The 27,773-nt window shown below is 42.0% G+C and overlaps 1 protein-coding gene across 2 annotated transcripts in view; it reads left to right on the top strand.

Moving 5' to 3' along the window:
* Positions 1–27,773, top strand: part of ankrd13b (ankyrin repeat domain 13B) — a 376,259-nt gene that overhangs the window by 198,527 nt on the left and 149,959 nt on the right. The gene's annotated exons all lie outside the window — the stretch shown is intronic.

The raw sequence follows: 27,773 nt of genomic DNA, 5'->3' as shown, positions 1-27,773 counted from the left end.
TTTGCTGTTCTAATTTTGTTTGTTTATGCGCTCCAGAATGAAGGCTGGCATTTAAACAAGGCGATGTCAGCTTTTCAACTGTGACACCATAGGAAAAGGAAAGCTGTCTCAGGGTTATAGCAATTAGTATCTCCAGCTACAAGTCCTCATTAATGAGGAACACCAATGAATTGTTTCAGATGTCACATCGATCAGATTGCTCTCCAGGGGTGCTACATGTATGAGACACAGAGCAGATGTTTTAAAACATCAACTGCTATTATTCCAGCTTTATATTCCTGTAATAACACCTCTGGGAAACAATTATACAATTAAATAGATTTTTGAATAGAAACTTAAGTAAAGGCTGTGCGCTGCCCAGCATTCTTGCATTGCTTCGTCCTTGGTGCTCATTAAAGTGAGAGATAGCAGTCCATGGGCAGTGGAGATTTGCTTCCTTTTCAGAATCTTAATGTCACCAACAAGTGCCTGGAAGATCTGGTGGAGTACAGCCAGACTGGGGCAAAAGATCGTTGTGCTGTACCTTGTGCAACCAACACAGGGGATTACCATCTAGTTTTTCTTGGCCTGTCTTGAACTTCAGAAATAGAAAGCTGTTTCCTAATCTCCTTGTCGTCATCATCGTCATTGGCGGTCCCTTGGAGATGAGGATGAGGATCTCTTCCACTCTCGGGGTGAGCCTGTAGGCAGCTGTACAGCTACCTCAGGCTCTGTTACACTTGAGGAAGAAGATTGTCCTAGGAAGGGTTGGGTGGGGCCCCTTTCATTGTTTCCGCCCAGCTTCCACTTTTTCCCGATACCAAGTCTTGAGGTGCTCGATGTCTTCTCAAATGCTCCTCTTCCACTTTGGACAGTCTTAGGTCAGTGATTCCCAGGTGTCTGTGGGAATGCAGCACTTTGCCAGTGAGGCCTTGAAGGTATCCCTGAAGTGCTCCCTCTGTCCACCTGGAGCTCACCTGCCGATTCAAAGCTGGAGTACAGCACCTGCTTGGGGAGTCTCTTGTCGGTCATGCAGGTGATGTGTCCAGCCCATTGTAGCCAATCAAAGGAGGGGGTCAGTGCCTCGATGCTGGGGATGTTGGCCCGGTCAGAAACACTGGTGTTACTGCCTCTTTCTTCCCAGCAGATTCTAATCTATCGTAGCACCCAGTGTCAATGTTCTGCAATTTTTGCCTTTGCAGTAAGACATTCCACTCGCATCCTGAGTAGGCCTTGCATTCCATTTACCTAGCAAGTACCTTCATTGAAGGAAAAGAAATACTGCGGCTGCTGGAAAGCTGAACCTGACATAGAGAATACGAGAGAAACTCAGCAGGTCTGGCGGCATCTGTGGAAAGAGAAACAGAGTTAACGTTTCGATTCCAGTATGTATCGTCTTCAGTGTTTGGACTCAAATATTAACTCTGTTTCTCTCACTAGAGATGCTGCCAGACCATGCTGGTCTTCTCAGGAGATTTGTGTAATTATTTAAATGGGAATACATTTGGAGTCAACATAGACAATATCAAATGGAAATCACAAGGAATCAGAATGTATTGCAACATGGAGATTGTTGGGGGTAAAATGAACATGCATTAGGTCTACCTGACTTTAGATAGGGATGTATTCAATCACATTTTAGTGACAATCTTTCGAGCAATGCTGGAGAGAATCTGCGAAGTACAGGCATGGGTTTGTCACCATTTGGCCGCCAAATTCTGAAAGGGACTGAGGTCCAATGTTAGATCTGGATTCCAAAGAATTATGAGCAGATTTTCCACTAGCTACACAGGGAATCCAGTGCAGGCAAATGACAGCAGCTGGGTGAGGTTCACAGGGGAGTTACATTTCCCTTACCCACCTCGTGGTTCCACCGGTGATCCAAAACAAAGAGGCAGTATGGGATTGCTTGTTCGAGGCTTTATAGTTAAATAGCCAGGGACTGCTAAAAGAACATCTTAGAAATGAATCATTTTCTTTTCAAAAAAATTAAAGAACTTTATAAGATTTTACCAACCTACCTTAATTTTAGAAGCTTTTTTAAAGCAAGGGGTTTAACAGTATGTATGTAAAAGGCTTTCTTTAATCATAGTGCTTTTATAAAATCAAAACTGAATCTGGCAGACGGGCCACTGCAATAGTCTCTTAGTTTGTCCTCCCTTATTCACTGCCAGAGTTACTGCCTTGTATGGGATTGGCATAAGAGCCGCTCAATCTGGAACCTACAAGTTGAATCCTTTTTTGTGAGCACACAGACAGCGATAGCTCAATGAAGAATTGTTACATTTGCATCATCAGAACCTTGAAGCACAAGCCTCACAAATTGCACTGAGCCAGTTGTTGCAGACACAAAATAGCTGCCTTGACCCTATTGGGTGCCATAGCAACGTTGAATTTCTCTCACCTCTCTTAATAAGATCAAGTGGCGTTTGATTTAAAGATTGCTTTGTGTTCATTTTTTTTTGACTTGTAAATTTTTACAGTGAATGTCAGAAAGATATTCCATTGGGAGCGTAGGGCAATTTGCTGCCTGCTCACATGCCAGCGTATACACCGCAGTTGGCAGCAGGAGCCTGTGGGCAGCAGAAAAGAACAGACACTGCAGCTGATCTTTCCCGTTCACAGAACCCTTTCTGTCACCTCAGTTGAGGTCAGCAACCTCAGGCTGCACTTACAACCTTCTCAGTCTCTGCTAGTTCATCTACATACTAGCAGTGTATTTGTTCATCTTCCCTTTTTGGGTGCTGTTTGTCATATAAATCCTTGTCCAAGGGAACAGACAGTGATTGTCATCCATTGCCAAATCTCTACCCATCTGTTTCCTGATGTTTAAAAGCAACTGTGACTCACTTCCACCCCTCCTCATGGGGAAGCAGCTGATTCTCTTTGCGTGCCTCATGTTGAACAAAGAGCAAAGAAAATTAACAGGCAGGAACAGGCCCTTCGGCCCTCCAAGCCTGATCCAATCCAAATCCAGTGTCTAAACCTATTGCCCAATTCCTAAGGATCTGTTTCCCTCTGCTCCCCACCTACTCATGCATCTGTCCATTTGCTGAGATGAAGATCAGCAGTCAGAGAGTCACAGAGATCTACAGCCCAGTATAAGGCCCTTTCACCTAATTCTAGGACTTGGCCCATAGCTTTATGTGCCTTTACATTCCTAGTGCACATCTAAACACCTCCTCAATGTTATGAAGGTTTCTGCCTTTACTACCCTTACAAGCAGATTCCCAACATCCTCTGGGTGAAAATGTGTTTCCTCACATTCCCATCTAAATCTCCTGCCCCTTACTTTAAATCAATACCCACTGGTCAGTAATCCCTCCATCAAGACGAAAAGCTTCTTCCTATCCATGTTCCGCATAATCTTACACATCTCAATCATATCCCCTCTACTCCAAGGAACACAACTCCAATCTGTCCGCTCTCTCTTCACAACATGAATTCTCAGCCCAGGCAGCATCCGGGTATATCTCCTCTGCACCATCTCCAGTGCAATCGCATCCCTCCTATAATATGGATTTCAGAACTGCAGTTCAGTAACAAACAGCATCTGCTCAGCGTATATTGTTAACAATCATTGACCTGTGTTTGATATGGTTAGATTGAATCATGTCATTATTATCAATTAGTAGAAAGTGAGGACCGCAGATGCTGGAGATGCTGGAAAAGCACATCAGGTCAGGCAGCATCCAAGGAGCAGGAGAATCGATGTTTCAGGCATAAGCCCTTCATCAGGAATGAGGCTTGTGGGCCGGAGGGGCTGAGAGATAAAAGGGAAGGGGGGGTGAGTGGGGCTAGGTAGAAAGTAGCTGAGAAAGTGATAGGTCGATGAAGGTAAGGGAGAAGGTGATAGATTGGAGAGGAGAGTGGAGTGGATAGGTGGGAAGGTAATGGACAGGTCAGGAGGGTGGTGCTGAGTTGGAGGCTTGGGACGGGGATAATGTGGAGGAAGAACAAGTCATGTTCCATCTTGGGATCCTGCAACCACACGGGATCAATGTGGATTTCAACAATTGCCTCATTTCCCCTCTCCCCACATTATCCCAGTTGATTGTTCTGCTCCTCGGATGCTGCCTGCCCTGCTGTGCTTTTCACACTCTTGACATATTATCAATTAGTTTAGCAATAAATGTTGTGATGTATATTGAGAATTTGAATTGAAATGAATTCACCAGCATCATCCAGGACCAAAATCTTGTGGTCTTATTAGGTTGAAATAAGATTGCATTCTGGTTGAGTTATTGGACAGTACGTATATCGGAATATGCTGAAAGTGGATGAACCTTACAGTCCTCCAACATTCCGTTCATCTCTACTTCCAGCTTCTTGTGCGATGATTTGCTTTGCAATAGTCAGCTGCCTCTAGAACTCTTGGAATGTTTTACTCTGTTAAAGGTGCTACATAAATGCAAGGTGTTAAGCTTTGGGGCCCAGATTGGGACCTCTCCTGTACAACAACAGCATATTGGGCCTGCCCAGCGGAAGGACTGACCATCTTAATAAGGGAACAACTAATGTTCATGAATTAGAGGGGCAGATCAGACTGTGTTCACACATGAGGAAGGGCAAGGTTTTGGCAAGATTTTCTGTCTGGTGATTTTCTGATTTTGTCTGTAGTTAAAGTTTCTTGGCGCTACTGTGTAACCCATAAAGGTGAGAGTTATAAACGCAGACCAATGGCACCAGATTTCGAACTATTCTTTTGAGATCCCAATTTACAAGTTTGCCTCTTGCTAAATCGTTTTTCACGATAGGCAAAGTAATTCAGAGTCATCCTTGTGAAACTAGCGAAGGAAAAATTAGGAATTGGGAAACATGATAAAAGGTATTTTCTTTTAGGTGGTCTTTAACCAACGAGAGTTCAACTTAAACCAAAGGATAGTAAACCGTAACTCCATTGATTCTTCAAAACTTCCTTGCCAAACAAGGATTAAAGACAACTTTCAAAACTCTAAAGTACCAACGGACTGTCTGCTGCAGCTTTCGGAAGCTTTACCTTGACAAATTATATCTCTACTTTGAACCACAGTTGAAGATGATGTTTTATACCGCGCGTTTGTCCAATGCCACATTGTTCATCAGTTGTGGGAATGCCAGCCTGAACTGACTGATGGCTCTGAGATAATTCCAGTAGGTGATATTGAGGCAAACAAACACAGGATGCTTTGTGCAGTTAACCAGTCTCAGTTGGGACAGCAGTTGCAGTGCAAGAATTAACTTCTGTGCTCAGAAACAATGAAGTGATCCTATTTTCTGAAGCTCTATCAGTGTTCCTTCTCTCTATATCCTAATTGCTTCCTCCATGAAACACTATATGCTCCTTAATCTATTCCTATTTATTACTTGTCCTCCTACACGTCTGTGAATCAGTTCGAGACTTTTTTTAAATGCTGAAATATAAAATGTTGATAAGCCCTGGATGAATTAAATAGCTGGTTATTTCTTTTGGCTAGGGTTGTATGTGATTATGGGCAGTTTTCACTACCTGTGATGGAAAAGAGCCTTGGAATAATATTAAAAGACTTGCACATAAGTATTCATGAGCTAGATTGCAGTTGCCAACCGCTGACTGGAGACCATTGATCATATGAAAGTGAAGCAGCAGAAATGTGTTCATCACTCATGTGCTAGATAGAGCTACGAGCAGCATTTTCAACCCATGATGAATGCATTTATCCTTTGTGATAGAGCTTTCCAGTTAAATGCCTTGTGTGACGTTGACTTTATATGAAGTATGCAAAGTCCAACATAAAGTGACTGGAAGCACTGTGTTAACTATAAATAAAACAACAAGTTGTAAATATTGGACACTGGGTGACTGCTGTTGAATTATATGGAGAATAATGTGTTACCATGAATGATAACAAGGCATTAATCTCACTGAAGGTTTCAGGTGCCATTGTAACTCATTTCAAGACTTTGAAAATCAACTCCAAGTATCTGCCAATTTCACATTTATTGGGAAGTCTGAGAGACAGTTTCAGGATCACTACATGCTCACCTTGACAGTAGAAAATTGCCAAGAGTTCTGATAAAATGTGCTGTCAAAGGCTGTCTTTTCTTTGACAGTGGTTTCCTAATGACATTACCTCTCTAGCACTTCTTTTGAAAGTACGAATCAAAGTGAGATGAAAGTTACTCAACCTTTTCAGTTTCTTTTCTCATGCATGATAATGAAGCAAGCTCGATTCTGAAATGAACTGTTGTACACACATCTACAAGCACCAGAGGAAAACCTGCCGGAATTCTGTTTCCATAAAATCAGGGACCACACGAATGATGTATGGTTCAATTGTCCACATTGCCACCCCATCATTTTTTTCCCTTGTTTTCCATACAAAAGGAGGGTGAAGAATGAGAAAAGATTTACCAGGATGTTGCCAGAAATAGAAGGTTTGAGTTATAGAGGTAGGCTGGGACCTTTTTCACTGGAGGATGGGAGGTGACCTTACAGAGATTTATAAAATCGTGAGGGGGATAGATAAGGTGAATGGTAGGTGTCTTTTCCCTAGGGTGGGGGATTTCAAGACTAGGGGAACATTTTTTTAAGGTGGGAGGTGAAAGATTTAAAAAAGATATGAGGGGCAACATTTTAGCACAGAGAGTAGTTCATGTGTGGAATGAACATGCAGAGGAAGTGGTAGATATAGGTAAAGTTACAACATTTAACAAAATATTTGTATAAGTACATTAACAAAAAAGCTTTGAAGTGATTTGGGCCAAGTGCAGGCAGGCGGGACTGATTTATTTTGGGATTATGGTTGGCATGAACTAGTTAGACCGAAGGGTCTGTTTCCGTGTTGTATGACTCTGTGACTCCACTATTCTCTTCATAAAACAAGATGTGGGCATGTCTGTTGGTTTAATATGGAAGCTGTAATTTATTGCCCATCTTATGTTGACGGCCCATTGATATTAGGGTTAGAAAGTTAGATAGAGTTACCGAAACAAAGTTATCGTTGTTCACCTTTACATCATGTTACAAAAGACAATGTTTCATGACAAAAACCAATGAAATAAGTTGAAAACCCAGTTAAGTGAATAGAACTTTATTGACATACTTTTCATAAACTATACATGCGGGGTTATTCACACATGTGTGTTTATTTTCAAAATTTATGAGGCCCAATCAAAACAAGTAAATTTCCACAATCCTATGAAAATAAATCTCAATGTTTCTCAGGTATCTGGGGGACCTGAGACAGTCTCAGGGTCCGAGAGCCCCTAAGGCAGTTCCAACTCCCTCAGCTTTGAAATGTTCAAATGGAGATTGTGCTTTTCATACTGTTCGACTGGAATTGATGGGTTCACTGGTCGCAGGATATATTTGCTGTTGTTGCAGGTCACATTTCAAAGTAATCAGGTGTTTAGCTTGTTTTTTCTCCTGAGGCTGCACTTCTTCCCATTCCTGGTGAAGGGCTTATGCCCGAAATGCCGACCCTCCTGCTCCTCGGATGCTGCCTGACCTGCTGTGTTTTTCCAGTGAGCTCTTTTTGACATAGAGTCATAGAAATGTTCAGCACAGAAACAGAAGCTTTGGTCCAATTCATCCATGCCAACCAGATATCCCAACCCAATCTAGTCCCACCTGCCAGCACCCGGCCCATATCCCTCCAAATCCATCCTATTCATATACCCATCTAGATGTTAAATGTTGCAATCGTACTAGTCTCCACCACTTCCTCTGGCAGCTCATTCCATACATGTACCACCCTCTGCGTGAAAGAGTTGCCCCCTAGGTCTCTTTTATATCTTTCCCCTCTCGCCCTAAACCTATGCCCTCTAGTTCTGGACTCCCCTACCCCAAGGAAGAGACTTTGTTTATTTATCCTTTCCATGCCCCTCATAATTTTATAAACCTCTATAAGGTCATCCCTCAACCTCTGACATTCCAAGGAAAATAGCCCCAAGGAAAATAGACTTATACACTTAATGATAAGGTCCCAGGGAGTGTTGCTGAACAAAGAGACCTTGGAATGCAGGTTCACAGCTCCTTGAAAGTGGAGTCACAGGTAGATAGGATAGTGAAGAATGCGTTTGGTATGCTTTCCTTTATTGGTCAGAGTACTGAGTACAGGAGTTGGGAGATCATGGTGCAGCTGTATAGGACATTGGTTAGGCCACTGTTGGAATATTGCATGCACTTCTGGTCTCCTGCCTATTAGAAAGATGTTGTGAAACTTGAAAGGGTTCAGTAAAGATTTACAAGGATGTTGCCAGGGTTGGAGGATCTGAGCTACAGGGAGAGGCTGAACAGGCTGGGGCTGTTTTCCCTGGAGCGTCGGAGGCTGAGGGGTGACCTTATTGAGGTTTACAAATCATGAGGGGCATGAATAGGATAAATAAGCTAAGTCTTTTCCCTGGGGTTGGGGAGTCCAGAACTAGACGGCATAGGTTTAGGGTGAGAGGGGAAAGATATAAAAGAGACCTAAGGGGCAATGTTTTCACACAGAGGGTATGGAATGAGCTGCCAGAGGATGTGGTGGAGGCTGTTACAATTGCAACATTTAAAAGACATTTGTGTGGGTATATGAATAGGAAGGGTTTGGAGGGATATGGGCTGGGTGCTGACAGGTGGGACTAGATTGGGTTGGGATATCTGGTCGGGATGGACAGGTTGGACCGAAGGGTCTGTTTCCATGCTTTACATCTCTATGACTCTATGACTCGATAACATGCAAACATAGAAAATCAATGCTTCTGTTTTGACTGTTTGTCATTTATGATATTATTCCATTAGATTATTCAAAAGGCGATATATTAATAAGCAGGTTCCATGATAATGTTTGTACACTCACTTATTCTACAGAGCTGGAAAAATCAGACTTTGAAAGCTGGGAGGTTAGAAGGAGTTACACTATAAAAGTAACATTTGTGTTGGGCACAGCAGGAACAATCTACTGTGAAAAGAAATAATTCAGAAGAATTACTTGTGACATGTAATTTATTCCATAATAAAACATGTCATATTTTGACATCGCTACATATTGAAATTGGTAGATAATTTTGTTGAAATTAAAATGCAAATGGTGCACAAAATGATGTCATGTTTTAATAATACTCTTTAAATTATTTGCTGTTTGCTGCTGTACCATTTCAATATGGTTACAAATTTTACCAAGGTTATCCTGTTTTATATAGAACAGTAAAATCTATGCTCAGGCAATGTTCTAACCGAGGGTAAGTTTGAAAAACGCGCATAAATAAATGTCAAGATTAGAGGGGTGCTGGAAAAGCACAGCAGGTCAGGCAGCATCCAAGGAACAGGAAAATCGACATTTTGTGCAAAAACCCTTCATTCCTTTTGCCCAAAACACAATTTTCCTGCTCCTCGGATGCTGCCTGACCTGCTGTGCTTTTCCAGCACAACACTAATCTTGACTCTAAACTCCAGCACCTGCAGTACCCACTTCTGCCACATATATACATGTGACATCCCAAGATGTATCAGACACAAGCATGCACAGGATGGGAGATATTTGCAACCAACATATAATATCCAATGTTACTTGCAAGAACCTACATTCTTTTGTAAGTGAAGCCTTGTGAAATTGGGTGGTCAAAATATCTTGCAAGGGCAGGATATTTGGTTTGTAAATGGAGTAAGATCAACCAATGAGTTTACAAAATTGGGGAAAGGATGGGAAGTGGGGCAGCAGCTATTGGGTAGTAAACATATGAATATTTTTGGAGATGCCTAATCAGTTGGGGTCTTGCAATGAAGGAGAAAGAAGAGATATTGTTTCATCATGAGCGAATATGTGCAAATGAGTAACTGAACTACTAGAGTTGACAGGGATATTAGGGATTTTGATTGATGGATAGAGTGGAGAAAGGAAGGGAAGAGAAGAGAATTAATGAAGAAGAAGTCATTCAAAAAGGTTGGAGTTGTGCCAATATAAATTAAAAAGCAAAAGTATCTGAGAAATAGAGAATGGGATTGAAAAAAGACAAGATTGGAAAGGAACACAGAACAGGCAGTATGGCCTGAATGATGATCATGGCACTGTTGGAGTATCATTGCACTAGTCATCCAGAGGCTCTAGCTAATGCTGCAGGGCCTAACATTCTCTCTAAGCTGCACACTCTGAGGGTCTGCGCACTCTCATTGTGTGTTGACATTGTTTTCAGTATTCACATCAGGTTCTGGAAGTTATTATTATGCATGGAGGTTTAAACAGAAGAAAATAAAATTAGCAGGAACTGATTAATTGCAAATTTCACAACGACAATCTCTAAGTGCTGCTTTTAACCAAAACCATCCTTTCACTATCATAAAATAGGGATTCATCACACAAGTAAAATTTGCTTTAAGCAAAGTGCGTGTCAATCTCTTAATTTCTTTCACAGATTGAAATATTATACTGTATTGGTATAAATAGAACCAAAGAGCCATAGAGTAATACAGCCTGGAAACAGGCTCTTCAGCCCAAACTGGCCCATGCTGACCATGGTGTCCACTCAGCTAGTTCCAATGACCTAGATTTGATCTATATCCCTCTAAACCCTTCCTATCCATGTACCTATCCAAATGTTTTTTATATGTTGCTATTGTATCTGCCTCAACCACTTTCTCTGGCAGTCCATTCTATATATGTACCACACTCTGCCTGAAGAAATTGCCCCTCAGATCCTTCTTAAATCTTTCCCCTTCTCACTATAAAGGTAGGTGGAGTCAAATAGAAAAGCACCACAGCAACACCTCTCTTAGAGCCTGAGCTGCAAAACTGCACCACTGGTCGATGTAAGAGATTGAAGGGTGATTGAATAGTCATGCAGGCCAGAAAATAAGCCTGGAGGAAATGTCATATAAGCAAATATAATACATGAGACATACAAAAAAAATGAAGGTACACACAAAATCTGGGATATGCCACTAATCGTTGACCATACCAAGAAATTTTTGCTGTGTGGCAAACAAATAGTACAATGTCTCAAATAAATGAATGTTCCATTTGGTAGGCAGAGTGACTCCTCTGTCTTGTTGAATCCAGTAACTTGTGCCTGTTGAACCCTGACAAACATGGCCAACAACAGTTCATTGTGAAGCCAAGTCTTGATTGCATTGTGGGAAGTGTGGGAAACTCATAGGGCAATCTATCCACTGCTGTGAAAATGACACAGGACATCTTTGTGAATTCTCCTTTTCAAAATTTTAAACTTTCACCCTTCCCCTCCTCCCCCTCAACACTTTCTGCCAACTGTCATAAGATTACAAGAAATATCAGAGTTATAAATCACACAACGCCAGGTTATAGTTCAACTATCACCTGATGAAGTAGCGGCGCTCTGAAAGCTAGTGCTTCCAATTAAACCTGTTGGACAATAACCTGGTGTTGTGTGATTTTTAGTTTTGTGCACCCAGTCCAATACTGGCATCTCCAAATCAAGAAATATCAGGAGGAGGCCATTTAGCCTTTGGATTCTGCTCTAACATTCACTGAGGGCCATGCTGGTTTTCTCCTTGCTGCATTACTGCCCCTTATCCCCGATTCTGTTATCTCTTTGTATATACTTCATCACTGAGCTACAGTACAGTGTTCCAAGGATTCATACCCCACGAGTAAAGAAATTTCTCTTTGTCTCAGTTCTAAATGGCTGACCAATATTCTCAGCCTGTGCTCTCTTGTACTATGCTCCCCAGTCAGAGAAACCATTCCCAACAGCATCAATCTTTAATGGGAATGAAAGATCAATAACAGGATGGGGGCTGCAGATTGGAGTTGGTTGGGAGATCAGAAGAGAGTGACAAATTGGGGCAGGTTAGTTTTCAATGCATCCCTCAAGTGCAGGCTGTGAACATTGGTTCCACTGTTCTGGACAAGACAAAGTAGTTAGGCATGGTCTGCATTATCTGGTCACTTTAGAATTCTGCAATCTGTAATCAAATTACTGTGTGGAAATGTCTACAAGGGTTTCCTCTGGGTGCTCCAGTTTCCTCTACAGTTGAAAGATGTGCACATTGGCCATGCTAAGTTGCTCATAGTGTCCAAGGATGGGCAGGTTAGGTGGATTGGCCTTGAGAAATGCAGGGTTAGAGGGATAGGGTCAGGTGGGGGTGGGGTTTGGGTCTGGGCAAGATGGTTTTCAGAGGGACGGTGTGGGCTTGATGGGCCGAATGGCCTGCTTCCACATTGTAGGGATTCTATGATTTTATGATTCTAAAGTCAACCCTCTCTCTTCCAGATCCAATGTATCCAATTTGCATAATCACTCCACCCAAACGAATCCCTTCAGTCATTCTGGTATCTCCAAAATAATTTCCTTTTTAGTGAAGGAAGAAATTGATCCATGATCCATTTAATAACTTTCATAAGTAAATTTGCTAGTCCATTAAAATCAGAACCATTAAAACATTAAAACATTGGACACCTGAGTTAAATGCTCATTTGTATTAACAGAGGAGTGAAATGTCTGATTATTGGGATGATACTGGGTTCGCTTGAGTTAAAAGAAAATTAAGAGCTGCTTCTGTAAATTAATTAAAAGAACCAATTAGGTCAAAAGCTGAAATTACATAACTCACTTTTGAGAAACATCTTATGTGTTATATAACTCGTTTGAGAAATAAAAAGGAATTAATTTTCCAAATTGCATATTGTCATTGGTTTATATCATTAACACACTATTTGCATTTCCATAGCAACTCCAGCCCTCCCACACAATCAATAGCAAATATATATGCAAATTCAGTACAGGTAGGGCAACGAAAGGTTACACCATAAGTAAAGTGTTAAAGTGACATCGCGGGAAAGTTGCAATGCCAAGTTATAAGTTTCTCTGAACTCAGAATTTCAGAGGTTTTAATTTAAGCCCATGGTACAGCACTTAGCCTACGGCTTGACCAAAATCTGAGCTCTGAAAGCAAGAGGGTATTCCAATAGAGATCCGAGCCATTGCTGAGTTAAAAGAGCTCAGGCAGAATAGAAGTAGAAACATTGAAATTGGACACAGATCCCCTGAGCTGGAGAGTAAGAAAACCATCCAAAGCAGTCACAATATCAGATCACCATCCAATGACCGCCACCAGATTAGGAAGTCAGTGTCACACAGTTCATGTCTCACCATTTCCAGTGAAGTCTTCGGCCCCTGTGCAAATCAAACTTGGGTAGAACGCTTCCTGACTGACATCAGTGCTAAATTTGCCTTGTGTGAGCTTGAGCCTGCAGGTGTAACATCATGTTGAAACACTGATCAGACCTGAATAAAAATAACACAAATGTGACTTTGTCATTGCTATATTTAAGTGGTGAGGCATACCATGTTTAAGATCTGATATGATTGCACTTCGTACCATTCTGTCTCTTACGTATTCCCTATTTTGATTCTAGGTTTTTCTGAAACTCTAAAAGCACTTGCTTCAAGATTGTCCTCAGATTTTTGTCCTTATGTTCTGCCACACTGGTCTCTGCATTCAATGGATCACTCTCCACTATTTCTGACACCTCCAGTGGGATGCTACCATCAAACACATCTTCCTCTCTCCAGCCAGTGTCAGCAATTCACAGGCACCATCTCTCCATGATGTTCAGGTCCACTCCTGCCTCAGTCCTCGTGTCTCCTCACTCCCCCTTCTCAAACTACATTCACCCTTTCACTTCCTTCCTCCTCCCTGTCCAAGGCCCCAAACACACATTTCAGGTGAAATGCTGTTTTACTTGTACTTCTTTCAATCTAGCCTAATGTATTCACCACTCACAGTGTGATCTTCTCCCCACTGGAGACACCTAATGCAGATTGGGTGACTATTTTGTGGAACATATCCACTCTGTCTGCAGGCCCTGCTGCCTCACAGTACCTTGGACCTGGGTTCGATTCCAGCCTTGGGCAACTGTCTGTGTGGAGTTTGCACATTCTTTCCATATCTAGGTGGGTTTCCTTCTGGGTGCTGTGGTTTCCTTCCACAGTCCAAAGATGTGCAGGTTAAGTGGATTGACCATGCTAAATTGTCTGTTGTGTCTAGGGATGTGCAGACTAGGTGGATTAGGCACGGGAAATGCAATGTTATGGGGATAAGGCTGGGTCAGGATGGAATGCTCTTTGGAAGATTGGTGCAGGCCAAATGGCCTCTTTCCACATTGTAAGGACGCTATGCTATAAATGAATAACCCTAACTTTGCAGTTGTTCCAATAAACCACCTTGCTTTCAGGCAAACGTCTGGGCCTGGGCCTCCTGCAGTGTTCCAATGAAACGCAATGCAATCTTGAGGAACAACGTCTTATTTTCCATTTAGACACTTTACATCCTCAGGTCCTCAATATTGAATTCCATAACTTCAGTTATATAAACACAAGAACCACAGCTGCTGAAGAGTCACCAGACTCGAAACATTAACTCTGCTTTCTTCCCACAGATGCTGCCAGAGCTGCTGAATTTCTCCAGCAATTTCTGTTTTTGTTCCATAACTTCAGAAACTGACTGCATACATCTGTTCCCTTTTTTTCCTATGTTCCCTGGCCCCCTGCTCAGAGCCGTATCTTGCTTGATTCTTGGTTAATTTGGTCTCGGTAGAGAAGTCCCATTCTCTCGTTTACACACTGTACTGCATGCCCATTTTACATCTCTTTCTCTTTCGCTATCACTAAACCTCTGTTCCGTTTATCTTTTGCACTGACCTCGCCACCTTGTATTCCCGTAACCACTTCACCTCTGTCAAAATTATTCTAGCACATTAGAAGATCTTTATTAAGAATGTTAAATTTGTTTTATTGAAAACATACAGAGCTCTTGTCATTTGGTGGCAGCGTCCCAACCTCTGAGCCAGGAAGCCCAGTTTCAAGTCTCATCTGCTCCTGAAATAGAGTCATAGAGATGTACAGCATGGAAACAGACCCTTCGGTCCAACCCGTCCATGCTGACCAGATATCCCAACCCAATCTAGTCCCACCTGCCAGCACCCGGCCCATATCCCTCCAAATCCTTCCTATTCATATATCCATCCAAATGCCTCTTAAATGTTGCAACTGTACCAGCCTCCACCACATCCTTTGGCAGCTTATTCCGTACATGTACCACCCTCTGCATGAAAAAGTTGCCCCTTAGGTCTCTTTCCCCTCTCACCCTAAACCTCTAGTTCTGGGCTCCCCAACCCCAAGGAAAAGACTTTGCCTATTTATCCTATCCATACCCCTCATAATTTTGTAAACCTCAATAAGATCACCCCTCAGCCTCCGACGCTCCAGGGAAAACAGCCCCAGCCTGTTCAGCCTCTCCCTGTAGCTCAGATCCTCCAGCCCTGGCAACATCCTTGTAAATCTTTACTGAACCCTTTCAAGTTTCACAACATCTTTCCGATAGGAAGGAGAACAGAACTGCACACAATATTCCAACAATGGCCTAACCAATGTCCTGTACAGCCACAACATAACCTCCCAACTCCTGTACTCAATACTCTGGCCAATAAAGGAAAGCATACCAAACGCCTTCTTCACTATCCTATCTTCCTGCGACTCCACTTTCAAGGAGCTATGAACCTGCACTCCAAGGTCTCTTTGTTCAGCAACACTCCCTCGGACCTTGCCATTAAGTGGATAAGTCCTGCTAAGATTTGCTTTCCCAAAATGCAGCACCTCGCATTTATCTGAATTAAACTCCATCTGCCACTTCTTAGCCCATTGACCCATCTGGTCCAGACCCTGCTGTAATCTAAGATAACCCTCTTCGCTGTCCACTACACCTCCAATTTTGTTGTCATCTGCAAACTTACTATCTGCACATCTTATGCTCACATCCAAATCATTTATGTAAATGACAAAAAGTAGAAGACCCAGCACCGATCCTTGTGGCACTCCACTGGTCACAGGCCTCCAGTCTGAAAAGCAACCCTCCACTACCACCCTCTGTCTTCTACCTTTGAGCCAGTTCTGTATCCAAATGGCTAGTTCTCCCTGTATTCCATGAGGTCTAACCTTGCTAATCAAGTTCCCATGGGGAACCTTGTCGAATGCCTTACTGAAGTCCATATAGATCACATCTACTGCTCTGCCCTCATCAATCTTCTTTGATACTTCATCAAAAAACTCAATCAAGTTTGTGAGACATGATTTCCCACGCACAAAGCCATGTTGACTATCCCGAATCAGTCCTTGCCTTTTCAAATACATGTACATCCTGTCCCTCAGGATTCCTTCCAACAACTTGCCCACCACCAAGGTCAGGCTCACTGGTCTATAGTTCCCTGGCTTGTCCTTACCGCCCTTCTTAAACAGTGGCACCACGTTTGCCAACCTCCAGTCTTCCGGCACTTCACCTGTGACGATCGATGATACAAATATCTCAGCAAGAGGCCCAGCAATCACTTCTCTAGCTTCCCACAGAGTTCTCGGGTACACCTGATCAATTTCTAAACAGGTTAGTTAAAAAATAGATTTTCTTTTAAAATTTCTAATCCCCTTCAGTTCTTAAGAAGAGTCACACTGAACTTGAAACGTTAACTTGGTTAGTCTCTACACAGATACTGCCAGACCTGCTGAGTTTCTCTAGCATTCTGTGTTTGTTTCAGGTTGCCAACATCCCAGTGTTTTGCTTTCATTTGACTGTTTCAAGGTTTCCTTTATATTCTCATCTGCCCATGAGTAGCTGCTAGAACAGGCATTGTTTGTGGAAATGTTCAGTGGATGCTTTTCACCATCTTCACTCCCACTGCAAGGAAAAGCTACATGATTATGCTTCATTTGGAGCTCGACTCAAGATTATTAAGGCCTCTGAAGAGCTGACAATGAATGTTGAAAATATCTCATTTCATCATCTTTCAAATTCTGTGGATAAACTATGGGGCCAGCAGGTCTTGGCATTTAAATGGGCTTTATTGTGGAGAGAGGTCTTAAGTCACATTTGATGGAAATGGTAGGCGTGCCTGTGGAGTAAAATGAATGCTGCTGGCTACACTCTGCTGTGAGAGTTGTTCATTTCAAGAAATGTAACAACAAATGGCAGCTGTACAATTCTGTTTTCTGCTGTAATATAGGCAAACTCAATTACGTTCCAGAGTTGTGGTCACACATGTTTTTGTTGTATTGTCGTATTTTGTTTATAAATTAAAATTTCACCAGGTTAGCTGGAAATCTAACTGTAAAGGAAATTGAGTGGATTAAATCTGGATTTTGGCTGTAATTGTGAGCTTGCGTTGGGAGGACTGATTTTGAGATGCATAGACTCGGTTATGCATGTCACAATTTGATAGATGTTCAACAACAATATCGAACGTGGACTGAAGATGAAAGGCAGCAGATTTTACCTATCCTAAACTCATTATTCTCTATCATCATTTGTTAAAAAGGATGCTTATTAACCCAGAACAATCATTTACTTTGTTGTTTCGATGTTTATTTATTACATCATTGTCATTTATGTAGGCTTCTCTGCAGTACTTTAAATATAAATTAGTTATGTTCACATGGAAAATTGATTGGAGTTTAATAATCCAGCAGTTTGAAGGCAATAGTACAGCAGCAGGAGTATCCAGCTAATTGTTAATAGGACCATTGTTACTACAGTGGCCAGCAAGCCCAGCAATCATGGATCCACTTTAACTAGAATCACAGCATTTGCAACTGGTCTGTACATGAGTGGGTTCATTGTGTCTGAAGTATTTTGAGACAGTTTGACTTGCACCCTTTTGCTTTCTGCTCTCCAAATGTCCTCTGTCCTTTCACCTTAATCCCATGAGCCATGACCTTTGCCATAACAAATGTTTAATACGAGGGGGCATGCATTTAAACTGAGAGGGGCAAAGTCAAGGGAGATATGAGGGGCAAGATGTTTACTCATGAAGTGGTATCTGGAATGTATTGTTAGGGGTGGTGGTGGAGGCATATACAATAGAGGCGTTTAAGGGGCTTTGAGATAAGCACATGAACATGCAGGGAATGGAGGGATATGGACCAAGGGCAGGCAGAAGAGATTAGTTTAGTCTGGTGTCATGTCTGGCACAGCTCCATGGGCGGAAGGGTCCATTTCTATGCTGTAATGTTCTATGTTCTACAAGCCTTTATATGTTATCAAATCAAATGCATTTTGGAGAATTCATACCAGCCACAATCTGTTGCATAGCCATGGCAACACCATGACCAATCAAAATCTACCTGTCTGGTTTGAAAAATAAGATTGGAATTTAACTGTTCTTGGTGCATCTCCAGGCCAATGATGTCCCAACCAATCAATACCATATTCTCATGCGATTTAAGGCAACATTCCTTTTACCATGAATGTTTCTTGCAGAGGGATATTGATAAATGTGGAAAAAAAACTTGCTAAGTGGCGCAAAATGTGGAAAACTGTTCAAACGTTGTTCATTTGGAAGGGAAATGGAGAAAAACTGCAGAAAGCTGCAACACAAAGGGACTTGGAGGTAGTTGTACGTGAAACACAGCAAGATAGCACGCAGGTACAGCAGATAATCAGGAAGGCTAATGGGATATTGGCCCTTATTTCAAGGAGGTTGGGGTATAAGAGTAGGGAAGTTTAACTGCAACTGTAGAATGTGCTGTTAAAACCACATTTAGAGTACTGTAGGCAGTTTTGGTTCCCTTATTTAAGAAAATATATTATTTCATTGGAGGCAGTTCAGAGAATGTTTGCTAGGATAATCCTTGATATGGAGGGGTATAGCTTTCTGAACAAAGATTAAACAGGTTGGGAGTTTAATCATTGGCGTTTAGACAAATGAGAGGTGATCTCATTGAAACATACATGGCCTAAAAGGATAATTGCTGAGAGGATGTTTCCCTTCATGGGGATGTCTAGAACTAGACATCATAGTCTCAGAATAAAGGGGTGCCAATTTAAGACTGAGATGAGGAGGGATTTCTTCTCTCAGAGGGTTGTGAGTCTTTGGAGCTCCTTGCCACAGAGAGCTGTGGGGGCAGAGTCACTGTGTACATTTAAAACTGAGATAGATAGATTCTTTACCAATAGTGGAATCAAGGATTATGAGGGAAATGCAGGAAAGTGGACATGAGGAATGTCAGATTAGCCATGATCATACTGAATGGTGGAGGAGGCTTGAGGAATCAAATGTCCTACTTCAGTTCCAATACTTCTGGTCTTATCCTTATTCTAATGCAGGGTGAAAAGCTTCAACTCTTTGTTTCCTTTTAGTAATGCTTGAAAAGGAAAAGAGCTGCCAACATACCCAAGATATGATTATATTTCCTGAGAAGCCCAGAGAGTGGTGGAGTAGTCGGAGTTATCGCTACCATGTCTACCTGGCTGCACCTGGTTTTGCTGTTGCAATGAATGAAGAATCTACTTCATGGAAAGCATTGTCTAATGACATATATGGACAAACCCTCAAACCTTCATCACCAGAATCTGTCTTATGTCAGCTTTTAGTGAGTTTGAGCCACTCTGTTTGCAACAAAAATGAAGCTGATTTCTTTCACTTGTACCCTCTATGTTGCTGAAGTCAACATCTATACTAAAGAATAGTTCTGCAAATGTCAAGGGAAATAATAGAGGAATTTGATATTAAGGTTAATCATAATTCAGTCTAGAAAATTAAGTTTTGCAATGATTAAGGTTGAAACGAAGGTGTATAGAGATACAGCAGTTATAATATATCAGTGCTAACTTACAGTTGAAACTGCTGTAGTTAGGTATTCACTGAGTGAACCCCAATAATCAATAATAATTCTATTAAGTTTTCATAAAAAGGCAGGCTAACTGTTTTTTGTGTCCTTGGTACTCCTGAGCCATTAGCCTCTTTGATCCCTCCTGACTATTAAGTGCTAAATTCATCACAGCAAATAAATATATGGCTGGACTCATGCTGAACCTAGACAAACACTGTCACATTATTATTTTGCCAGGAGCAGGGAATCCCCATCCGGTCTGATTTGAAAATAGTAACTTCAAAAGCTTCTGCTGTTGATCTGGGACCCAGTGCCAATTGGACTGATGTGCAGTAAAAAAAAGTTAAATTGTGGATAAATACAACAGAATCAAAGGCCCATCAATGATCCTAAATGGCCACCTTTTAGTTTTTACCTAATTAGACCGAAATACAACTCTACATTATGTCAATTATGAAAGCCACATGCAAAGTGGAGAGATCAACAAAAATTGAAAATTATATGAGAGGGTTGAATCAGCACTGGATCATTAACTCGAGGAGTTTGAGGTGATTGTGCATTTACACTGTTTGGTAAAATAATTCACCGCTTTCATAGAATCAAGATGGTAAAGGTTAAAGAGCTGGTAACCCTACCTCAATAGCAATTTATTTTGCTTTATTTTACTCACTCACCATTGAAATAAAGTAAGAGAGAGATACTTGCAAATCTCTTGAAGAAAAAGAGCAATAATAAAGAGAGAGCCAGCTTTGAAAAGATGAGAGAAGAATACATTAATACCACTTCTGCATTGCCTGCCAACACGTTCTAGGTAGCTTGTCAGTCTTAGCCATTACACTTTACACTGAGTGAATGGATGCCTCACTTACACATGGTTGGCTCCTATTTTCAGTAACATCTGGAGATAGAAAGATCATAATCTTGCAGTGAGCAGGTAGTGGATCAGTACTTATATGGGTCTGAATGGGTTAATACTGAGGACGGGCATGGTGGCTCACTAGATAGCACTGCTGCCTGCAAGGGTTGTGAAGGTTTGTAGCTCAGGTTGAGGTTTAGGGTGTAGGTTTGCTCGCTGAGCTGTAGGTTTGATATCCAGATGTTTCATTATCTGGCTAGGTAACATCATCAGTGGTGACCTCCAAGTGAAACGAAGCTGTTGTCTCCTGCTTTCTATTCATATCTTTCTCCTGGATGGGGTTCCTGGGGTTTGTGGTGATGTCATTTCCTGTTCGTTTTCTGAGGGGTTGATAGATGGCATCTAGATCTATGTGCTTGGTTATGGTGTTGTGGTTGGACTGCCAGGCCTCGAGGATTCTCTGGCATGTCTTTGCTTAGCCTGTCCCAGGATAGATGCATTGTCCCAGTCGAAATGGAAATAGAAAGCAGGAGACAACAGTTTCGCTTCACTTGGAGGTCACCACTGATGATGTTACCTAGCCAGGTAATGAAACGTCTGGATATCAAACCCACAGCTCAGCGAGCAAACCTACAACCTAAGCAGTGCCAGGGACCCAGGTTCAATTCCAGCCTTGGGTGACTGTCTGTGTGGAGCTTACACTTTCTCCCAGTGTCTGTGTGGGTTTCCTCTGGGTACTCTGGTTTCCTCTCACAGTCCAAAGATGTGCAGGTGAATTGACCATGGAAAATGGAGGCCCATAGGGATATGGCAGGGGGCTGAGTGTGAGTGGGATGCTGTTCAGAGTGTCAATCTGGACTCGATGGGCCGAATGGCCTGCGTTTACACTGTAAGGATTCTTGAGAGCCATTATCACAACCTACAATGATGATGTCCTGTGAGCAGAAAAGTTTGGGATACCAAAAGACTGAGACCAAACATTTGGTTCTTGAGTCTCCCTAAAAATGTCTATTAAATGAACATAGCTCGTAACTAGTTTCTATCATGCAATAAACTAAACACTATCTACAGGAGACTCATGCCAAAACACCAGGAAGACCACATCCGACCTGCAGTTCCCCACACTGAAAGAGAAAGGTGGCAGCAAACACCATCATGAGGGCTGTATCATCCAGCATAGTGAGCTGGTCTTGCCCACGCCACAGTTAGGGTGTCTCATCCAAGACTCCAGATCAAAGTTGGCTTGACACGATTACCTCAACAACTGCAGGATCCAGGAAGGGAGAAAATTGGTGTATCAGCCTCCTGGTTATTGACAGGACTAATTCTGCTGCACCTTTTATACCAACTGGAACTGAGGATCAAAGTAATGGACATGAAATCGTTTTCTTTTATGTTGCTAATCTGCTTATGGAACAGAGGATGAAAATAATATTGAACAGCACTATGGATTTTAGTCTGGGTCTTTGTTGAGAGAACATGTGGCTTACTCTGCTCCATTGTTTTGTCTCATTGTAAATGGTACAACACCAGGTTATAGCTCAACAGGGTTTATTTGGAAGTACAAGTTTTTGGAGCGCTGCTCCTTTGTCAGGTAGCTAAGGAGCAGCACTCCAAAAGCTAGTACTTCCAAATAAACCTGTTGGACTATAACCTGGTGTTGTGTGATTCTTTAACTTTGTCCAACCAAGTCCAACACCAGCTCCTCCGCATCAGTGTAAATGGAAACCTTCAAGGGGTGAATCCAGGCCCCTCCTATCATTATGTGACCATGAACCATTGCTAAAGAAATGTTGAAGCAGAGAGTGGGCCTTCCAGCATGGCCTCTCAAAATTCACAACAATTCCAGTGAAAACCTGTGCTTTCTCTGAGCATTCTTCGTTGTGCCCCTTTATCTATTATTTTGAGCTTTTGTAGGCTTGTGAGTCTTCAAATTTATTCTTGTCATGTGGAGCGGAATAGGCATTTATTTGGGAACTTGACTTTTCTTCCCTTGAACATCCAGCCATTTTATCTGAGTCAGATAGCTTGGCTCACACCACAGTCAGGGCAAGATTCCCATCCATAGGTGGGGAATTTTCAAAATCTGAGCTTGTCATTGCAACCTTGCATGAAAGCTGCTGTCCAAATCAAGATGGATCAGATTGTCAAAGCAGAGGGTGGCTGGATAGTCTGAGGTCAGCTGGCTCCCCACAACAGGTCATTGCAACTCTCTACATTCAAAGGGAAATGTTGGTGCAGTTTAAAGGAGCTGCACCTGTATTTTGACACTATTGTCTTCCCTTTGTGAACCAAAGAGTGTTGCACCCTTTTGGTAATAAGCATCAGCCCAAACATGAGCATCAGTCGAGGGAGGGGCAGAGTTTAATGCCCTCTCTGAGGTAAATTTGCAGATGAGGTGTCAGCATTAATGGAATGTAAGGTGGACTGCTCCCCACTTTCCCATGCTCCATTCTGATTAAGTCTTATTAACCCTGTTACCAGCTTACATAGGAGCATTCCAAGTACTAAGGCACTCACTAAGTGACATTGGGAATGGGGGAACTGCTGGGAACCACCCTCTGACTCTTGCGGCCATTCCCTTTCCCTCCCCTTTCCCCTCACCAACACCTATTTCATCCTCAGTCACTTTGGGTATTTAAGCCCCCTGATATTCTTGGCTATCAGAGCTTGCCTGCGATGTTCAGCTGCCAGCCTCTCATTAGTTGGCAGCTCTCTGAGCAGACTTCTGACCCCTTGGCAATCATTGATCGAGGGAATGCATACCATTGCCCAATTAAATTCTCGAAGGATGTTTAACATGATGGCTCTTAGTGAAAGGAAAAGCATGGATCTCACAGTTCAGTCGGTCAGGCCCTCATTACCTGCATTAAATAACATCCAAGGTTTCTGGCTCACAGCAACAGTGGAATTTTGATTCTATCATTGATTAAAGATCTCCCAGCTTCCATCCACTGGAATTTGAATGACAAAGCTTGGCATTCATTCCCAAGTCCTTTCATATGAATCTCCATTTGCATAGCTCATACTCTCATGGCAGCCTGCAGGCCTCTGATTGACAGAGGGAGCATAATGTGCTCATTATTATAAGATAAGGGGCTAATAGGCTATCTTTTATAATACATTAGCAGCTGCTAATATTATACCATCATAATCTGTACTCAGAAAATGAGATAAATTGCAAATGCAAAACTTTGGCCTGGATGCTGGTGAAAGTGGTGGTACTTGAAATAACTTGCTTAGTAATCCAATGTTAAGTAGCTTTGTCAAGACATTACAAGAACTCACAAATATCATTTGACTTTGGTATTATTTGGTAAGAGCTGCTACTTTCTACAGGCATTTGGGAGGTCATTAAAACATGGCATTTTAGTTTGATTCACACTGGGATTTAAAAATTTACAGATGAGCAATTGACTGTATTAAAAGAACAGGTTTCTCCTTTTGCCTCATTCAGTTTTAGCTCCTGTTTTACTCCTCAACAATGATAAGTGACAATAGCTTCGCCATTATGGCTGATCCATTGCATTGAGTCAATGCAGTCAAGAGAAGAAAGGCAGATAAACTATTTCAGGAAGTTATAATACTGCAAGTTTTCTAAAGTTTTGAATGCAAACTCTCCTTGTATGAGTTGTTGGTGTAATACAGGAATTAGTTTAATATGCCATACTTAAGGTATGGGAGTCAGTTAGTTCAGTTGGCTGGATGCTCGGTTTGCAATGTAAAGTGAAACCCAACAGCGTGAGTTCAGTTCCTGCATTAGCTGGGGTTACCATGAAGGACTCTCCTTTCAAACCTCTCCCTTTGCCTGAGGTGTGGTGACCCTCAGGTTAAACTGCCACCAGTCGTCTCTTTGTAATGAGGCAGCAAGACTATGGCAACTTGTGTTGTTAAAGTAAAAAAGGGATAAACCAGTTATGTTTGGAAATGGACATATGAGTCACCCATTTTGGAGTGAATAAATATGGGGTCTTTTCCTGTGCGTGCATCATCCTGACCCAATAATGAATCAATTTAGAATCTGTATAATGTGGAAGCAGGCCATTCAGTCCATCAAGTCCACACTGACCCTCCAATGAGCATCCCACCCAGATCTACCCCCATCTCTGTAACCCTACATTTCCCATATCCAATTCACCTAACATGTACAATTTTGGAATGTGGGAGGAAACCGGGATGCCCAGCAGAAACTGACACAGAAACACAGAGAATGTGCAAATTCCACATCGACAATCGCCCAAGGCTGGAATCGAACCCGTGTTCCTGGCGCTGTGAGGCAGCAGTGCTAACCAATGAGCCACCATGCCTCCATATTTGGTCACATCTTCTTCAAATCAGTATAACAGATCACTTGTTAGCAGAAAGTGAACAAGGAGAGTGGTCAGGTAGGAGACTGAGAAGCTATTCCTTTTACTTCTGGGTATAAAGTAAGGCAGACAGACACTGACTGAAGGTTGTAAGGATTCTGGGTGGAATTTGCATGTTTTGCCTGAATGCAGACAGTGCTGAATAAAATCTAATTTTGTGCTAATTTGGACAGCTCTGCAGCAACAGGATGTTGTGTGGGAAAGGGGCATATCATGGCTCCTGTTCTGAGATTGGCATCGAAGTATTTTGAGTGAAAAAGGAAATAGGCATTCCTGCAGGTTAGGAGTTGGATCCTAACAAAGAGTGAAATTACCTCACCAGATTTTCAAAATTATTTGACAATATTGAACACTTAATCTTTTTAATGGGTGGAATTATATGAAAATGAAAGCACCAAGTGGAGAATATCATGCTAATCTTGTCCCTTATTAAACTTGTCACTCAGCTAAACCCAACACAATGGATTCTAGCGTCTGTTGGGCGACCTGATTGATGACACAGCAAATTATGATGAGCTTAAGATGCTTGCTTATAAGGGGAAACAGGAGAAGAGGATAAATCGATCCAAGCCACACCACCATTTAGTCATTTCTTTGTCTATCAAGGAGCAACACTGTTGGTTGCCATGGAGATGCCCCTAATTGTCCTTTCTGCTGAACAGCGCTGGGAATAGACCCAGCTGAGACAAATAAACAAGAAGGAACATAGGGAAAATATCAAACAGAAAATATCTTGCCAGTACTAGTGAGTTTATAAGCATTCTTTGTAGCATGAAAGATCTGCTTCACAGAGCGTCACAGGTACTAAGGCTTGAAGGTTTTCCTCACAAGAAAAAAGGTTTGGATTTTATAACCACTGTGATACACAGTTGGTTCACTTGATTCTTGATAGTATTTTAAGTATTTTTAAGAATAGTCTGGCAAAACCTACATCATTTTATTCATCCTTGGGATATGAGTATTGCTAGAAGGCCAGCATTTATTGTCAATCCCTAAATTATACTTTGAGAAAGTGATCATGAATTGCTGTAATCCACATGGGGCAGGTTCGCCCACTGTGCTGTTAGGGAGAGATTTCCAGGATTTTGATCCACCAATAGTGAAGGAGCACTTCAAGTCAGGATCTTGCATGGTTTACACTTCCCCTATGGTTGTGCAGTTTTCCACTGCCATGAAGGACACACGCAAAACCCTTATTCAAGCACTTGTTCTCTTGAGTTTCTTTGAGGGAATTAGTAATGGTGTGAACATAGAACATAGAACATAGAACATAGAAAAATACAGCGCAGTACAGGCCCTTTGGCCCTCGATGTTGCGCCGAACCAAGCCCACCTAACCTACGCTAAAGCGGCAACTCCACCCACTGAACCTCACCCTGTAACAAAACCTGAAAAAAAAGGACCAAGTTGGCATTCTTCATTCTATAAGAGATGATGGACAGGCAGCAAACAACCCACCTGGATCTCCATTTGGTGCTTCTCTGCCGACTGTTGTGAAGGCCAATCTTTGAGAGGCTGGTTCTGCCATAAGCAACACACAGGAGGATGCCATGTGGTGTCATGGGTTACTGCTTTTGGTGTTATGGATCAGACCAAACCCCCTTAAAATGCATTAAGAAGGCAATCTAAATCCTATTTTTTTTCTTATTTTAAATGCAATTCGATTGGTCAAACTACCAGATTTGAAGCAAGGCACACTTAATTCATACACTCTAGTTAAAATACAACCAAAGAAGAGAATTGGCTTAGCTATAACTCTGTTGGAAAACTTAACTGAATAATAGATTAGTTAGCTACTAAAGAGTAACTGTTCCAATATAGTAGCATCCCATAAGCACACCCTTGGGAAAAGGCAAATTCAGAAATCAGATTGTCTCGCATGCAGCTCCAGCAGCAGGAGGAGAATCCCCAGCTTTTAGCTGTGACTGCGAGAGGGAAAAAAAATAGCTTCCACTTCTTCATGTTGCACAGTCCTTTGGGGGTATAGAAGTTGGGAAGTCGTGTTGAGGTTGTATAGGACATTAGTGAGGCCTCATCTGAAATACTGTGTCCAGACTGGTTGCCCAGTTAAAGGAAGGATATTATCAAGCTGGAGAGGGTTCAGAAGAGATGTTGCCAGGTATGGAAGGTTTGAGTTTGAAAAAAAAGGTTAGATAGACTGGGAGCTTGGGATGTTGAGAGGTGATCTGATAAAAATTTGTAAAATAATGAGAAGTACAGATAGAATTAATGATCGTTGTCTTTTCCCGAGGATAGGGGATTTCAAGACTAGGGGCCACATTTTTAAGGTAAGAGGAGAGATATTTAAAAAACACATAAGAGGCAAATCTTTTACACAGAGGGTGGTTTGCATGTGGAATGTACTTCCTGAGAAAGTGGTAGGTGTGGGTATAATTACAACATATAAGAGAGATTTGGATAGACACATAAATAGGAGAAGTTGGAGGGATATGGGCCAGGAGCAGGCAGGTGGGACTAGTTTAGTTTGGGATTATGTTCGTCATGGACTGGTTGAACTGAAGGGTCTATTTCTTTGCTGTATGACCCAATGACTCTGTGACCTCAGCAGCAACTGTTACTGATAAACTAAGAAGCTAAAAATCCTGGTTCTGTGTGGGAGCTTGAGCATATCCACTCAGGCTGCTTCTATTGTTCCCAAGGCCTTACAAGTTGGTTACTTTACGAGTACTCAACAGCCATCTTAGCACCTTGTCTTAAAACCTTTCTTCAAAAAAAAAGGGCAAAATAACCTCTTCAAGCCACGGGATCATATGGTTGTTTGTTGTCAAGCTGCAGAAAGTTCTAGTCATTGTGCTAGCCCACAGGAGGTGTTACCATTCCATCTTTCCCCAGCCTGTGACTCACAGGGAATAGTCAATGTGGGACATCATGGCATACAGGCCGGCATTCCTGCAAGTCCCAGTGGCCTTCTGGCTCTGGCTACCTTGCCATACAGAAAGTCCTTGTATATGTGACCACTTTCCATCGTGCAGACCA

The sequence above is a fragment of the Chiloscyllium punctatum genome, chromosome 19, assembly GCF_047496795.1.
Source record: "Chiloscyllium punctatum isolate Juve2018m chromosome 19, sChiPun1.3, whole genome shotgun sequence".
NCBI classification, from domain to species: domain Eukaryota; kingdom Metazoa; phylum Chordata; class Chondrichthyes; order Orectolobiformes; family Hemiscylliidae; genus Chiloscyllium; species Chiloscyllium punctatum.
The sequence above is the reverse complement of the archived record's forward strand: the minus strand, read 5'-3'. Positions and strand labels throughout refer to the sequence as shown.